We start from the raw sequence: 17,081 nt of genomic DNA, 5'->3' as shown, positions 1-17,081 counted from the left end.
ATCTAATGAAGGAAATTAGTACCTACTTTTTATTATTCCTAAAGGATACAGGGTAGAAAGTGACTTTGCTAGTCTAACATAGATATTTGTATTCCTAGTTTATGCTTTTGATGTTCTCTAATGGAATGCTTTCAAGAACATCTCTAAAAAAAGGTCTGCTTTCATTTTATTTATCTGAACTGTCTGTTTCCAGTGAACTGTGCCCCACTTCCTAGGCAGAGACCGTGCAATAGTTTATGCCCTCTAAAAGCTTTGAGTATTTCTGTCGTTCAGGGAGTAGTATATAAGTTCTGGGAAATGGTATTTAAACAAGCTCAACTTGACCATGATCACTAAGCAAAAGCCGTCACTAGACATGGGCAGCCACTTTAGGTAACCATCATACATGCAGATAGATACTATGGAGAGTCACTTCCCTAGGGCCACCAGACATGAATGGAAAGATGTGACTAAGGCGTTTTGCCTTAGCAGGTTGCTATAAAAACAAATGCCCATCACTCATTTCCTTGGAGAAATTTGTGAACATACCATGAAAAATTAAGAGATGGTTTCTTAGAAATTTATTGGTTTTCAGATCTGTCAGACCATAATAGGTCATTGAATTAAATGTTTATTTCCTTATTATTAGAGGATTTTTGATACTTAGATATAGCTTTGATTGATATAATTCATATAACATAAAATTCACCATTTTAAAACTGTACAATTCGATGGTTTTTGTATATGTTTACTATATTGTACAACAGTCACCACCAGATAATTCCAGAACATTTCCACCCCCCCAAAAAGAAACCCCATACCTGTTAACAGTGAGCTCTGATTTCACCATTTTCATCATCCCCTAGCAACTACAACTTTACTTTCTGCTTTATGGATGTGCCTATTCTAGACATTTCATATAAATGGAATCATACAATATGTGGCCTTTTGTCTCTAAATTTTTTCACTTGCCTGTTTTCAAGGTTCATCCACTTTGTATCATTTGTCAGTACTTTGTTCCTTTTTTCAGCTGAATAATATTCCATTGTATGGATTAACCACATTTTGTTTAGCTATTCTGCAGTTGATGAAATGTGGTTGTTTCCACTTTCTAGCTATTATGAATAATGTTATTATAAATATTATGTACAAATTTTTATGTGAACATATGTTTCCAATTCTAAGATATACCTAGAAGTGGAATTGCTATGTCACATGGTAATTCTTTGTTTAACTTTTTGAGAAACTGCCAAACTGTTTTCTACAGTGGCTACACCATTTTATATTCCCAACAGCAATGCATGGATACACTGAACTGTTAAAGGTCAATAGTCTTAGTTCACCCACTGTACTAATTTCGGGGCTTATGCTTAGTTTATGCCTGTTCTAGTTAATCTATTGGATCTTAGACCTTCATGGATTTGTAACATCTTGTTCTAGTAATTTACCTATGAGGAAAAAAAAGAAGATAGAGTTGAATTTGAGACCATATTATTCAAAAAGCAACATAGCATTTATTTTGGACTCCTTGGTATCCTAAAATTCCTTTTTATTTATTTATTTATTTATTTGCTTGTGCAAATCTTGAATTTGTTTATCTTATGCTGTTTATGATCCCATTACCTTTGTAATTTTAAATATTTATTTACTGTTTAAAAGTTTAAATATTTGTTTACTGAGCATGAAACAATATTTATATGTATTCCCAATCCTACCCCCCTCCATACTTATTACTGGGAACTAATCTAAGAAAATTAATATAATGTTTTTAGATTCAAGTAACTTTAACCTTGACAACAGGGCTATATGGAAATCCAGTTGTTTTCTTAGTTAGGCATTAAAAACCCTAGTCCCAATCTTAGAAGATCCTCTTTACCCATTTCTTTATAGAAGAAGAAACTTTGATACACAGAAAAATATTTTATAGAGAAAATAGTACTTGTTTAAATTTTAATTAAAGCCTTTTTAAGGTGATTTATTTTCCCTCAGAATTCCCTGTATTTTTGAAACTTTTATAATAATTTTTTTCTTTTAATCCATAAGTAGGTGAGAGTCCTCAGCTTTGAAACACAGCCCGTATTAAAGTCACCAAGGATCCTCAGCAAAAGGATGTGCTCTCTAGCTTCCCGGTCCCCTTCAGCAGTAACAGTTAGGAGCATTTGGCCCTTGTCTGCGCAGCCTCAACTTCAGGAGCCAGTTCCTAGATCTGGTTGCTGTCTTCACAACCTGTGACTGAGATAGGACAGGCCAGAGGAAACATAAGGCTTAAGGCCACTATTGCACTCAGGATTCTGTACTACCATAGTGTGATGGACTGTTGTATGTAGATACCCATGGGTTGATTTTCATTTCAAGCTTTGTAGCACAGAAACCACTATTCTGAGAGAATTGTTACATAGCAGCAGTTATGAAGAATCTCTTTCCACCTCTTCTACCAAGCTGTTCTATAGATTTGTCACAAACAGGATTTAGATATAAAGTTTTAAAGTCGCTACAGCCCAACCCTTTAAACAAACCTATGTGCAATATATCACTACAAAGTGAGTTACAAAGAACTTGTATCTTTTGAATTAGAAATAACAATGGAAAGCATCCTTGCTTCCTTATTAATAGGTAATCCTAATGCATTAAACGCAAACATTATCAGGGCATAAACCACCTGTTATATGAAGAACATTTTATTTGGCTGTCATCTCCCCCCACCCCCACCCCATGGGCAGGCACCAGGAAACTAATGTCGTTGTCTTTTGTAATCAAAGTTTTTATCTCAATTTTATAGATAATACTTTTGGAATATAAAGCCCATATTAACTGACTTCTTCATGGAATACTCTTCTTTTCTATTTCTTTGTTTCTCTTAAAAATCTTTATTCATACTAGCCTCACATGCCTCTGATTTTTTGAAATTTTGGCTTTTAGCTTTGTGCCTAGGATAACATTAAATGCAATGGTAATTTATATAGTTAATTTTATTAAACAGTGCTATGATGTTTCATTAAATGTAATTCCCTTACCCCAGAGTCCACCTTTAGCTATGCAAGGATCTCTTAAAACCCTAAGTTCAGTTTAATTCTAGATTATATCCTAGTTCTGTACCTAACTAGCAGTGTAGCCTTGCACAATTTATTTTGTCATTGGCAATATGTGGAGTTTGACTTAAGTTTATGGTTTCAACATAAAAAAAACAAAAGCAAAAAACACTTTATCCCAGCACTCTTTCTCTGAAAGTGGCAGAAGAAACATTTTCTGAAAGAGTAGTCGCCCTTTATGACATGAAGGTACCTCTATTATCAGCTATGTTTTCATTCTTTCATAAGGTGAATATAACAGATGTTTTTAGTGGACTAAAGTAATATTTAAAACACAAACAACAATTATACTTAAAATTGTGAAATATAAAAAGTGTAACTGTTTGTAATGGACAATACCAGCAGAGTCCTAAACGCTTATATATGATGAATTTCCCATAGAGTTGAACCACCTGGCAGTGGGAATTCAAAGTACCTAATGATGAAGTGCTAGAAGTAAGAGACTGTTCTAATGCTACTGAAAGGGGCAATGAACATAAGTACAATTAGCATAGAAACAAATAAATTTTGCCAAAAATTTTAAGCTTGGCAAAGAAATTCATTGAATGATATGGCTAGTCACTCTTTCTGTGGTAGGATGACAGAATATTCATTTAAGTAAATGGGAGGAACACCCCAAAGATTCCTTTACTCTCTACTGAAGAGTTTAGCTGACAGTACATTGCTGTACATATGAAAATTAAGGACCTTACCCTTGATGCAAAAGGAGACAGTGGAATAGTTTAGTATCTTAGCATTATACTAGAAGTGATAAAGAGCCTAATTAAATGTGTAAGTTGATTTTTAAAGTGTTTCTAAACTCTCTGTTTTGCTTACAACTATGGCCTAATCTCTCCACACCCCCACCCCACTTTCAGTTTTACTCTGGGTTTGTCTTATTAATGAGTAGGAACTTCTAGAAAGTTATGGTTTTATATGAGGATTCCTGGCTCTTTGTTCAAATCACATTAAGAATTTTTTTTAAACATAGTTCTAGAAGGAAAAGGACATGGCACACACTTTGCTTGTAACATCATAACTGTAAATCACTGTAGAAGTTGACTGACATCTACGCACTTATGGAAAGTTTTTTAAATACCTAGAAACTTGACTCCAGAAATATCCAGCAAATGTTTATTGAGCAGCTTCTATGAATAAGACTCTGTCTTAGGCCCTGTTCTAGTGTGCTAGCTGCCAGGATAGATATACCACAAATGGTACAGCTTTTCAAAAGGGGAATTTATTAAGTTGCTAGTTTATAGTTCTAAGCCTGCAAAAATGTCCAAATTATAGCAAGGCTATAAAAATGTCCAATCTAAGGCATCAGGGGAAGATACCTTGGTTCAAGAAGGCCTGATGACATTCAGAGTTTCTCAACTGGAGAGGCACATGGTGAACTTGGCGGGGTCTGCTAGTTTTCTTTCCAAGCTTTTTGTTTCATGAAGCCCCCCTGGGGGGCTGTCAACTCTTATGAATCTGCTTCTCATGGCTCTCTCATTCTGTCGTTCTTTCCAGAATGCTTCCTTTTTTTAGGATTCCAGTAAACTAATCCAGACCCACATTGAATGGGTAAAGTCACATCTCCCTCTAGTTCAAGGTTAATACCCACAGTTGGGCAAGTCACATCACCATAAAAATAATGTAATAAAAGTTTCCAACCTATAGTGCTGAATAGGAATTAAAGGAAATGCTGCCTCCATGAGATGGATTAGGATTAAGACATAGCTTTTCTCGAGCACATAATCCTTTCAAACCAGCACAGGGGAAACAGAAATTAAAGAAAGCCCTGTCCTCAAAGACTTTACAGCATACCTGTACGCTGAGGAAAGGGAGAGATTAACTTGCGCACTTGTAAATACAATAAAAAATTGAATGTATTAAATGCCAAAAAAATACAAACTGTTGTGGGTGTCCAAAGCAGCAAAAGATTAGAAGGATTAAGTAAAGGTTTCACAGAAGTGGGATTTGTCATAGGCTCAAAAAGAAAGGATTTCAAGAAATAGAAATAGAAATTAAAGGATGAGGGCATTCTAGAAAGTGTACCTTTTGCAAAAAAAAAAAGCAGAAGAAAAGGTTGTAGTCAAGAGTACAAAATAATTGAAAAGATAGATTGGGTCATTGTAGAGATGGATCCTTAAATGGCAAGTAAACTTGATTCAATGGACAGTGAAATTTCATTTAAGCTTTGTGGAGAGAGTAACATGATGAAGCCTGTGCTTTAGGAAGATCAGTCTTGCAAAGATCTGTGATAAATTGTAGTAGGAAGAGACTGGAGGCAGATCTGATTCTGTCTTCACCCTGCACTAGCCCTGTGTTTTTCCAGTTGCATGCACTTGCTACTGCACAGTGTGCCTCTGAATGTTATCTGTGCAACCAGAAAGCTTTTCAGGCACTGAAGGTTTGAAGTTCAAGAGAGAAGCAGTAACTGTCTTTCTGAGACAAGTGTACCTCTGCTGAACAAGGACAATGACTGAGTAAAGGCTGTGTTTTTGACAATTAGGTTAATTATTGGTGACCTCCAAGAAAGCATGAAATGATATGAGTGAGTTCCAATTTGTAAGGCCTGCAATTGTATACAGTTGTTGGGATGCAGCAAATTTTGATCTCTTTCTTCATGTAGAAGATAAAAGGAGGTGGGGGGTTATAAAGCTGATATGAAATAATACATCTTTGAAAGACTTCTCAGGCTGGTGGAGGTTTGAGCATGTTGGTAATCAGAGGAGAAAGAGATATTAGGCAGGCATGGTTGGAAGCATGAAAGACAAAGGGTAACTTAATTTCCTTAGCTGCTTAATGAAATAACATGCAAAGGGATGGCTTAGACAAAAGGAATTTATTAGCTTATGGTTTTGAAGCTAACAGAAAGTCCAAATCAAAACATCATCAGGCAGTGCTTTCAGTCCTCGGTCTGGCTGCCAGCGATCCTTGGTCATTAGCTTGTCACATGGCAAGGCACACAGTGACCTCTTCTGGCTTCTCCCTTCTCTTCTAGATTGCATTGATTTCAGTACCTGGCTGCTGCTTCTGTGGTTTTCTCTCTCTGTTTGAAGTTTATCCTGTTTATAAAGGATTCCAGTAATAGGATTAAGGCCCATCCTGATTGAGGGGGTCACATCATAACTGAAGTAACCTCATCAAAAGGTCCCACTTACAATGAGTTCATACTCACAGGAGTAGATTAAGTTTAAGACCAAGTTCTTCTGGGGTACCTGTAACTCCAGACCAAGACAGTACTGATAGAATATGGCCTGTGAAGAGACTGGGAATGGCATCAGAGGCATATCTGCTACTTATTTTTTCTTCCCTCACCCCTCTCACCCATCCACCTTTTTTACTGTTTCCTCCATAAGTTTCTCTTTCCTTGCCTTGGATATTAGTGTTAATAACAATTGCTTCCAGTTCTTAGTTTCAAAAGTGAATGAACAGGCCCCCCTTTGTCTTGAGCCACGTAATGGCTGTACTTAAGACCCTGGGAGCTGCTGCTGGAAGGAAGGAGGACCATAGTGGTTTCCGTGGCAGAGTTGGGGTTGTTTGTGATGAGGGCAGTAAGGATTGTATCCTGGAGCCACTTTCCTTGCCAGAAAGTCCAGTTCGCACCACCCTTTAGAAGGTTGTCCATTTGTGCCTTGTATTATCTGTGAAGAACATTGTCCTATGGCTGAGCAAGACAGACTTCTAAAGCTCATGATTATCGTGCATAAGATGGTTATAGTTGATGTCAAGTTGATTGCTCATTTCTAAAGGTACATTTTATATTGTAAGAAAAGGTTCACTGAGCAGCCCATCACAGATTTTGTACTATGATAAGGATCAACTCCGCAGCTCCACTTGAAGAGCAAGACAATTATCTTTTGTTATGTAACGTTTTGCCAGAAGATAGAGTTCTTAAAGAAGAGCTTCAGAAACAGGCTGAAAGAAATTCTGGAACAGCAGCAAGAAAGAAATGATTCTAATTTTCATGGCATTTGTATGTTTTGTGGTACAGAATTCCTTGGAAACAGATCTGGTCTTTTGAACCACATGGCCAGAGAACATACTTTCAACATTGGATTGCCAGACAACAATGTAAACTGCAATTAATTTCTACATACACTACAGAAAAAGCTTGACAACTTACAGTGCTTGTACTGTGAGAAGACCTTCAGGGACGAAAATACACTGAAAGATCATATGAAAAAAAAGCAGCATCGTAAGATCAGTCCTAAGAACAGAGAATATGACCAATTTTATTTCATCAGTTATTTGAAATTTGGAAAATCTTGGGAAGAAGTTCAATTGGAAGACGATTGGGAGTTGCTAGACCATCAAGAAGATGATCAGTCTGATTGGGAAGAACACCCTGTCTCTGCTGTCTGCCTGTTTTGTGAAAAGCAAGCTGAAAAACAATCAAGAAACTATATGTCCACATGGAGGATGCACATCAATTTCATCTCCTCAAAATAAAGTCAGAACTTGGATTAAATTTCTATCTGCCGGTGAAACTGATCAACTTCATTCGGAGGGAAGTTCACTAGTGTAGACATTACAGCTGCCATATGAAGTTTAAATCCAAAGCAGACTTGAGAAGTCACATGGAAAAGGCTAAACACATATCACTGCTTCCTGAAAGAAAGACATGGGATCAACTATACAAAGCTGGGTACACTGTCTGACAGTGAAAGTGACCTGACAGCTCAGGAACAAAATGGATATATTCCCATTGTCGCTGAGGACACATCTAAACTGCATGCTTTGGAAAAAAGCAGTATTTTGAATCAGTTGCTACAAGAATGCTTGAAAAACTAGAAGAAACTACTGCAGAAGAAATTATTGTATGTTTTCTCCTATGAGACAGACATAGAAGAATAGTTGAGATTTGAACATCAGTAAAGAATAAAGTTCTTGGCCAGGTAAACTTTTTTAAAAAGTGAATGTTCATTTCAAGAAAATAAAGTAGAAAAACAAAATGAGGACTTTTATATAAAAAAAAAAGTGAATGAACAAGGGTGGGTGATGGTGGCGCAGTGGCAGAGTTCTCGCCTGCTGTCCTGGAGACCCAGGTTCGCTTCCCAGTGCTTGCCTATGCAAAAAAAAAAAAGTGGATGAGCTTGTATATTTCTCCCTCCAAAAGTTTATATTAATATTATTACTTCATTATTTGCCCTGCTTCTTGCCTCCTTCCACCAAAGATCAGTGATCTGTTCTAGAAGAGTTAATTTAGTACAGCATTTTTAATTTTGAACTATGTAGATACCGTGTATTATTCTGGTGACTTTTTTTTCCTATCTTCTCATATTCCTTGATCTACAAATCAGTTTTAGGACCATCTACATGCAGTTTACCAAAAAAAGAAAATGTGTTTTATATACACACACACACATAAGTTTCTACCTGAGACTAAAAGACTCTTCATCCATCAAAAAAGTGTGTTTGGACAAGGTACAAATAGTGATAAATCAGGAAATATGTCTACAGTAAATAAGGTGATTTTGAAACTGTCTCCATGCCAAACACAATCTTCATGCAGTCAAGGACATTGGATTACTTTTGTCTCCCTAGTGGTGGTAACTCCATCTGGTATGTAGTAAGCACTCAATATTTATTTAATAAATCAAATATGTGAATGAATGGGGAAAACTTGGATAAATTTTTCTTGATATTATTAACGTCAACATAAATTTGGTAGCACAGGTAAAATTGCATTTTATTTAAAAAAAATTATTAATAGATGTTTACTATTATGAATAGAAGGAAAGAAAGTGATCTTGGGTCTCTGTAAAGATTCCTGTTTTCCAGGATGAATATAGACTGAAGGAGGTGAATATTTAACCTGTAAAGTATTGCTTTTTTTTAAACCAAATCTAGCATAGTTTTTTCCTTAAACTTTTTATCTTGCAGTAATTTCAAATTTACAGGACAGTTGCAAAAGTAATTCAGACTCCACACAGAGAACTCCAATGTACCTGCCACCCAAATACCCAGATCCACCAAATTTTTTAAATACATATTTTTTTTATTAGAGAAGTTGTGAGTTTACAAAACAATCATGCATAAAATACAGGATTTCCGTTCACCACCCCACCACCAACACCTTTGCATTGGTGTGAAACATTTTTATTCTGGTAATATAGACATTCTAAAGTTTCCTCTTACAACCACATTCACCTATACAGTTCAGTGCTGTTAATTACACTCACAATAATGTGCTATCATTACCACCATCCATTTCCAAAGCTTTACCATCAACCTAAATAGAAAATCTCCATTCTCAAACCCAGTCTATCTCCTGGTAACTCTGTATTCTAGATTCTTACTCTGTGAGTTTGCTTATTAAAATTATGCATAGTACAGTTTTTATGGCAAATAGATTTTTATAAAATCTTTCACAAAATTGGTGAAAAACTGTTACATATAAGTAGAAGATTATCAAATTCAGATGATTATGCAATCAGTGAACATTGTAACTTTTAAGTGGTTTTTGTTTTTTTTTTTTTGCCCCAAATGTTACTTTTTTTTTTCTTCAAATATCAGTTCTCTTATATCTTCAGTGAACCTTCTTTTATTTTCTCTGGACTTGTAAAATAGAAAAATTAGTTATAGAGCAGTTAATCACCAAGTATGTACATATGGCACTGAATCTTTATCTGATAGCATCACAGACACGATTCTGGAGAATTTTTTAATGCTTTACATGTTGATACTTGTTCATTGAATTGGAAGCATTTATCAAATATTAATCACTCCTAATGGAAAATTTCACTCTAGAGGCAAGCTCTTCCTTTAACTGGTTTTACTGACTATATTTTATTAAATAGTCTTGAAAACTTCAATGAAAGTTATAAAGAGATCAAATTATTATTCCCAGCAAGATACTAATCGTGTATAGTGTGAGTTTTTTTCTCTGTTGTTTTTTAAACACTTCAATTTAGGTTGTGTATTATATACGCGTAACATCTTTTAAATAGTCTTCCTGTCCCTGACTTTTCTTTTCTCATTCTGATAGTTCTAATTAACACTAAGGTCATGTGATTCTTGGAGGCAATAATTCAAATGTTTTGTTTTACTCCTTGCTTAAATATTTTTGCAAAGTTTTAGAAGAAAGGGTGATAAAAGCCAAAACATGAAACAAAGCTTGGTATTACCTGGTTCTCACTGTTGGCTCTTTTGTGTTGTCCCACCATCCATTTTGAATGAGGAATTTGGGAGCTGGCTGTAGGTCATGTTAATAGAGCTCAGGTGTGCTCTGCCTTAAACGACAGGGAGACTGGGGTGTGGACCTTCCTGGTAACGTGGCACAGAAATCCTAGAATGAGCTGGGACTCAGCCTCAAAGGACTGAGAAAAACCCTAGAATGAGCTGAGACTCAGCATCAAGGGATTGAGAGAACCTTCTCGACCAAAAGGGGGAAGAAGGAAATGAGACAAAGTGTCAATGGCTGGGAGATTCCAAACAGAGTTGAGAGGTTATCCTGGAGGTTATTCTTATGCATCAAGTAAATATCATCTTGTTATTCAAGATGTAATGGAGAGGCTGGAGGGAACTGCCTGAAAATATAGAGCTGTGTTCCAGTAGCCATGTTTCTTGATGATGATTGAACAATGATATAGCTTTTGCAGTGTGACTGTGTGATTGTGAAAACCTTGTGTCTGATGCTCCTTTTATCTCTTATCAACAGATGAGTAAAACATATGGATTAAAATTAAATAAATAATAGGGGGAACAAATGTTAAAATAAATTTAAATTGAAATGCTAGTAATGAAAGGAGGGGATAGGGGTATGGTACATATGAATTTTTTCTGTTTTCTTTTTATTTCTTTTTCTGAATTGATGCAAATGTTCTAAGAAATGATCATGATGATGAATATACAACTATGTGATGATATTGTGAGTTATTGATTATATACCAAGAATGGAATGATCATATGGTAAGAATGTTTGTGTTTGTATATTATTATGTTTAATAAATTAAAAAATTAAAATTAAAAAAGAGAAAGACAGGAAGAACATATCAAAATACACAATACTTAAAACTGAAAATTCCACTGTTGAGCTGTGTTCCAGTAGAACATAGAACTTTTACAATGTAACTGTGAAAACCTTTTGTCTGATGCTCCTTTTATCCATGGTATGGACATATGAGTACAAAAATATGGATCAGTAAATAAATAAATAATAGTGGGGACAAAGGGTAAAATAAATTGGGTAAATGGAAATACTAGTGATCAAAGAGAAGAAAGGGGAAGGGGTATAGTATATATGAATTTTTTCTTTTTTATTTCTTTTCCTGGAGTGATGGAAATGTTCTAAAAAATGGTCATGGTGATGAATGCACAACTATGTGATGTTGTGAGCCATTGATTGTACACCATGTATGGAATGTATGTGTGTGAAGAATACACATACATGTGTGTCAAAAATATTTAATATTTTAATAAAAATATTTTTTAAAAAAAACTGAAAATTCCAAGTGCAGCAAGGTACTTGGGGGAACGCCTGTCAACTGCCCAGTGAACACAACTGTTTTTGTGATGAAATCCCATTACAGTAACTGAATCACCTGGACTGTTTCACAGTTTCTTTTATTTACTGATTTTCTTTCCTGTGAATTTTCAGGCCTCACATTATGATGTTGTTGATCACATGGAGTTTTATAATTGAAATGAGTGGCAAAGAATGTCACTCTACAAAGAATGTTTGGAAAACTAAAGCAAATGCTAGGTTATAACTAGTATTTCTCTGGCTTGGTACAGAGAAATATACTGCTCATCTAAAACACTAAGACTTACACAATTTTCATATGTTCCAAAACAGATTGTACAGCTGTAAAATTAAATGCCACTGAGTCTCCATAATGTGGTTCTTAGCTTTTGGTTTTAAACCATTGAGAGTAGTAGTAGAGATATAGTCTTTCCAGAGAAAAAAATGCACATTTGCAAAATAAACTTTTATGTAATTTGTAGGAATATATAAACTACTGTATCCCAGGTTAAGGTTAAGGAAGGGAAGACAGCAAATGCAGGCTTCTTGCTCTCGCTCTTGTGTGTGTGTGTGTGTGTGTGTGTGTGTGTGTGTGTGTGTGTGTGTGTGTGTGTGTGTGTTTTAATTGTGAAATAAAACATATATAAAAAGAAACTAAAGGCAATAATTTTCAAAGTACACGTCAACGAATAGTTACGGAAGATATTTCAGAATTTGTTACAGGTTACCATTCCGCTATTTCCTTCTAGCTGCTTCAAAACATTGGAGGCTAGAAGAAATATCAGTATAGTGATTCAGCGGTCATATTCATTTGTTAAATGCAATTTTCTCTTATAACTCCTCCTCCTTTGATCCTTCTCCCAATCTAAAGGGATCTTTAGGCAGTGCCTGTTCAAACTTTTCCATGTTGAGAAGGGGTGTGAACACTTAAGGATAGGGGGATTTAATTAGTTGATAATCTTGGAGAGGCTGGTCCCTCTGGGTTTCAGAATTTATCTGGTCTCTAAGAACCCTCTGGAAATTGTAGATCCCAGGAAAGCAAACTTAGTGCGTGAAACTTTTATAGAGCCTCAGTTTGAGTCCTGGGTGTTCTTAAGAATTAATAGGAGTGTTGTTGGTTGGAGTTTAGCAAACCATGGCAATTAGCAGTATCTAACTGCAGCTTGCATAAGAGTAGCCTCCAGAATAGCCTCTTGACTGTATATGATCTCTCTTAGCTACTGATGCCTTATTTTTTATTCTTTATTTCTTATTTTTTTATGTTGATGTCTTACTTTACCATATTTTTCCCCCTTTTGGTCAGGAAGGTGTTGTCGATCCAGCCTCATCCTTGGGAGCCCATGCCCCACATTCTCAGAAACACTTTCATCCCTGAATGTTATATCTCACTTGAGGGGTTGGGTGATGGTTTTCCTTGCAGAGTTGGGCTTGGAAAGAGAGAGAGAGGCCACATCTAAACACCAAAAGAGGTTTTCTGGAAACACCTCTTAGGCCTTGGTATAGGTAATCTTAGCTTCTCCACTATAGAAATAAGTTTTGTAAGGGCAAGCCTTGAAATCAAGGCTTGCAGGCTTCTCTCTATAGAAACTTGAATAATAAAGGTGGGAAAGTGATTGAACATCAGTAATTTATTTTGGATCAAAGAAACTTAAGAATGTCTATAGGGTATGGGGAAGAAGCTTGGGGCAGAGGGAGGAGTATACATGATGAAATAAAGTCCCAGAGGAGGCAGAAAGAGATTATGGGCTGGGCAGATGGAATAGCATCTGAACAGGAGAGAAATGCTACATCTTTTGAGACAGGAAAAAATAAGTGAAGAACTATATGGCTATGAACATTTATAAGTAGAAGTGAGAAATTTAAACCGTGCTTAACAATTTAATTTTGTCAGGGAATTAAGGGAAATAGTCATTGATAGAAACAGGAAAAGGAGCCAACCAGGACGAGAGAACATTGAAAGGTGACACTGAATGTCCAACTGAGACTAGAAATCATGAATTTGTAGTGGTATTCATCTTCAGAGTCCCATCCTCTGCAAGTGGTTTTCAGCCATCCTGTGGTAGGTACAGAGAAATAGGTTGTACCATTGATATCTGGTTGTGGTTTTGCCAAGTAGGAGAGCGAAGACTAGGATGCAGAGATTCAGAAAGAGTGCTAGTGAGAGATAAGTTCAAAAAGTCAGAACAACTATAATTGATAAAGGGTAGTGGAGTTATCTTAGGAAAAAATTGATCATCGCAACCAAGTATTTTTTGTGTGCCTCCCTTCACCCCAAACTGTATCTTTAGCTCTGACATTTCTTTTAGGTTGTAGACCAAAATTTCTTACATTTTTTACTGGTCATTTCCATTTGACTATTCTCGGGCATTTCAGACTCTCAAATCTAAGATTAGGCTCATCTTCCTTTTTGTATGTCCTCTATTTCTTTTGGTGATATTGCCAACTTTCTGATTACCCAGAATTGAAACCTGACTTATTGTTAGTGTTTCTCTTAGACCTTGTACCCTATATCTAATCAGTTACTAAGTCTTTTCAGTTCTGCATTTGTAACGACTCTCATCCAGTTGTTTTCTCCATTTCCGCTGCTGCTAATTGACATCAGATCTTCATTTCTTGCTTAGACTGCTGTAATTGTGGTCTTCCTAAACAAGTCTCCTTGCCGTGTGACTTTATGACCAACTAGTCCATCCTTCCTCCGGTTATAAGAATAATCTGAAAGCTTAACTCTGATCACAACAGACCTTTATTTAAAAGCTTAGTGGCTCCTTAGCCCTTGCCAAACACTTTTGCATAAAATTCAAGGGCCTCTTAATGTGGCCCTAACTTGCCTATGCAATTATTTACCTTTTGTGTCTTTACATTGCATTCACTGACTGTTTCCGCTTACATGCATCTTTGATTGCTCTGTCAGCTTTGCTTGAAATGCTTTTCCTTTTCATATCTGTGTGTCCTAGCCTTCAAGACCCAGTTCAAATGTTACCATCTGTTTAGAACCCTTTCTTAATTCCCTGCAGGAAGAAATAATATCTTCCTTGTATAAACTCCAATAGATGAAACCTGTCATTTGGATCATATCATCTTTGACCCTATCACCTTCTGCTTCATTACATAGTTATTAATGGAAAGTTCTCAATAACTTCACTATTCAATTTCTTCTAGCCATGTAGTTGACAAATATAACAAATGACCAGAACTGCATACTTTTATTCAACTCTGAATTTAAGGAATTTTCTCCAAGTCAGTGGCTCTTGATTCTATACATTACATATATTCTATACATACAATTCTATACATAATGTATAGCATTCTATACATTCTATACGTTAGAATCATATAGAGTGTTTCTTAAAAATACTAATTCCTGATTCAAAGATTTTGATTCATCGGTCTGGGGTGGAACCTGGACATATAGTCTTTAAATTCCCCCAAATGATTCTAATTTGGGCAAACATTTAAGAATCACTGCTTTAATTCTAGTGCTTCTTGGTGGGCTTAGAGAAATGCCAGATCAGTTGATTTAGATGTGTCTACTAGGGTTTGCTTGGTTAGAGACTCTTCTTAACTTTGTCCCTAAATCTTCTTTGTTAATGATGTTGGAAAGTGCCTCTACAACTCTCACAAAGAAAGGACAAATTACAAATAGAATTGTAAGTTTTCATTAGCATGTTTTATTTTATAATGACAGATTTCACAAATTATTTAAAGGGCATATACAAATGGGCTTTTGAAATCATAAGATCTTCTCAGTTCTTAAAATGAATCAGACGTGCGCGTGTGTGGTCTAGTGGTTAGAAGTGTAGACTAGTGGGAGTACTTGTGGGCTTATATGCTCATCTCTCACTGACTTATGTGAACTTAAGAAAGTCACTTGAGTGTTGCCTTGGAGTTAACACTTGCTGCAACTTCACAGAAAACTTAAGACCAACAAGTTAGTCTCATAAACAAACAAAATTACAAACTTGGAAATCACTGTAACTTCTTATGTTTAACTCACTGGTTGAGGTCCTGCCACAAAGGGAACAGCTGGGAAAGAGAACGAAAATTCTTTAAGAGGAAAAACAAACATGTTTGTTCTTATATAGAAGGCTACCCACCATCCAGTTTCTGAACTTTAAGCTGAGCTTTTACACCTTGGTATTTGTTTCCTTGTCAGTTTTAAAACCATGTTTTCGCTCTGCTTAAAAACAATAACGGCTTAGGAAAGTGCCCCTGCACAAGGTCTAGTTCATGTCATTTTATGGAAAAAGGAAAACTCACAAGGTGGCTTTTTTATACTTTCCTTGCACCCAAGTGGCTCTTGTGTTACTTTAGAAAGGAAGCCAGTGGTTACAGATTAGCCTTATATTTGTTTTTTAGAGACTCAGTGACCGAGTTGAATCATCTGCCTTCTCATTAAGAAATAGGCAAGATGGAAAAACCTGTATTAAATATGAAATTATCATTACTTGGATGGTGAGTCCTGAATATTCAGATAAAATTCCTTTTCATAATGCATACTAGAATTTTTTTTTTAATTTTACATAGGCATTTTGCAAAATGTCTTAGGTTCGTGAGCCCTCAAATTTCTGAAAGTTGATGATGTTTTGATGTATGTTACTGGCCACAGATCTCCTTTGTTTCAGTTTTGAGTATGTATTTATGTAGACAGATAGAGGTTTCCTGGTTTAATCTTTTATCATTTAGCACTTGTTCATGTGGAGAAAAAAGGAAAATCTCAATTCATTTTTTTTAGAAGACAAAATATTCCAGGGTTACCTGCCCTGGAAGAAGAAAAGAGCAGTGGCACTTCATAGATAAACAAAATGGATACCTTTTTGGTAAAAGTATCCATTATTAGCATTATCTTTAACCACTGTTAACTCTGAATAAACCCCTTACCCTCTCTAAAACATCAGGTACTTCAGCTTTCAAAAGGAAACTAAGAGGGTGAATGGGTGGTTCAGTGGTAGAATGCCCGCCTTCCATGCAGGAAACCCAGGTTTGATTCCCAGACCATGTACCTAAAAAATAAAAAGGAAACTAGGTGGATAAGTTAAGACTTAATCACACTTGAGGAAATAAGTGGTCTTGCCTCGTAAAAGACCATGACAGACTGAATCTTTTAGATTCTTTATTTACCCAGACCAATATTAAAAAGGACTTCCCAGAACTTATGCTTTTGTTTGATTCTAAACCCCCTGTGCTGGTTTGAAAGGATGTATGTACCCTAGAAAAGCCATATTTTAATCAAAATCCCATTTCGTAAAGGCAGAATAATCCCTATTCAGTACTGTACTCCCTGGAGATGTAACCCAATCAAGAATGATTGTTAAACTGGATTAGGGGAGATGTGTCTCCACCCATTTGGGTAGGTCTTGATTAGTTTCTGGAGTCCTATAAAAGAGGAAACATTTTGGAGAATGAGAGATTCAGAGAGAGCAGAGCAGAATGACAGCCACAAGGAGAGTCCACCAGCCAGCGACCTTTGGAGGTGAAGAAGGAACATGCTTCCCGTGGAGCTGAAACAGGAAGCCAGGAGAAAAAGCTAGCAGATGACACCATGCTCGCCATGTGCCCTTCCAGATGAGAGAGGAACC

General features: G+C 36.1%; 1 protein-coding gene and 1 pseudogene across 7 annotated transcripts in view; both read left to right on the top strand.

Annotated features, from left to right (window-relative positions):
* The window catches only part of RPAP2 (RNA polymerase II associated protein 2), a 206,149-nt gene that overhangs the window by 127,942 nt on the left and 61,126 nt on the right, over positions 1-17,081 (top strand). The gene's annotated exons all lie outside the window — the stretch shown is intronic.
* LOC143650036 (zinc finger protein 277 pseudogene) lies at positions 5,640-12,097 on the top strand (annotated as a pseudogene).

This window comes from Tamandua tetradactyla, chromosome 11 (assembly GCF_023851605.1).
Source record: "Tamandua tetradactyla isolate mTamTet1 chromosome 11, mTamTet1.pri, whole genome shotgun sequence".
Lineage (NCBI taxonomy): Eukaryota > Metazoa > Chordata > Mammalia > Pilosa > Myrmecophagidae > Tamandua > Tamandua tetradactyla.
This window is presented reverse-complemented; position numbering and strand designations above follow the sequence as displayed.